The following is a 1,147-nucleotide window of genomic DNA, read 5'->3' as shown; positions in this document are numbered from 1 at the left end:
CCACGGCGTGAATGTCCACTAATCAAGTGATGACAAGTGTCTCTGGTCCCGGAGAAGTGCGGCCTTTTAATTTCAAGAAAACACAGAAACTAGCAGAACGACACAGACGGTTCGAGCGCATACTCTTTCTCAAGTGACGGGGCCCGAGAAGCAGAGCAATGGGGACAACAAGTGGGCGACAGGAAGCAGAGCCGGTAATTGGATTGCAAAAAAAAAAAAAAAGGAAAGGAAAAAAGTGTCGTTTATTACTCTCTGTAACGCCGAATTGGAGCGAGCAAGGGAGGAGGAGGAGGGAAGTGTATTGAGGGGAGGGTATACCCGCCCTCCTCATCCCGTCTGCTATTCCTCTGTCCTAGCTGCGCCGCCGTCGCCTCATGAGGGTCACGTGACCTCACAGGGGTCATGTGACCTCAGAGGGGTCATGTGACGTCACCGGGATCACGTGACCCCTGTGAGGTCACGTGACGATGACGTCATTACGATGACGTCATCAGTGACATCACGTGTGACGTCATCGTCGCTGATGATGTCATCAGTGACGTCATCATCACTGGTGACGTCACTGATGATGTCATCAGGGACGATGCAAATGCCGATGACGCCATCAGCATACTAGGGTGGTAACTCAATTACTGTAATTGAATTACTGTAATTTAATTACTTTCCTTTGTAATTGTAAGTAATTACTTTTGGCTACAAGGAATTGTAATAGTAATTACTTTCTAGGGTCAGTAATTGCAAAATTCCAGGTAGAATTACCATTCATTTTGCAAGACTGCGCCGCCGACGGAACATCTCTGAAAGCCTCAGCGCTCGCGCAAGCGGCCTAGCTCTCGGTGAAACACTACACACTGTGGGAATTTCCCCTTTGGGGTTACCACTTAGAAACACAGAGCGTTCTTTGGGTCCGGATAAAGACGTGTTTATTGACTGAAATGCCAACACGCTTCGCTCTTAGGCAATGAAAAGTCTGGGCGCTGGCTCAATTGCCAGTATCACCCGGTCGGTTTCCCGCGCTGCCGCATTAGACAGATTCACGGGAAGTCGGAGGCCCACAAAGAAAAACCGAGCTCCGTAGAGCTAGGGCCTCCGCCGACGAGAGCCCCTGGCCCACCTTCGGGGCCAGCTTATGTAGCCTCGGAGAATG

The sequence above is a fragment of the Ixodes scapularis genome, unplaced genomic scaffold (genome assembly GCF_016920785.2).
Source record: "Ixodes scapularis isolate PalLabHiFi unplaced genomic scaffold, ASM1692078v2 PGA_scaffold0__279_contigs__length_252992795, whole genome shotgun sequence".
In the NCBI taxonomy this organism is placed as follows: Eukaryota; Metazoa; Arthropoda; class Arachnida; order Ixodida; family Ixodidae; genus Ixodes; species Ixodes scapularis.
The sequence above is the reverse complement of the archived record's forward strand: the minus strand, read 5'-3'. Positions refer to the sequence as shown.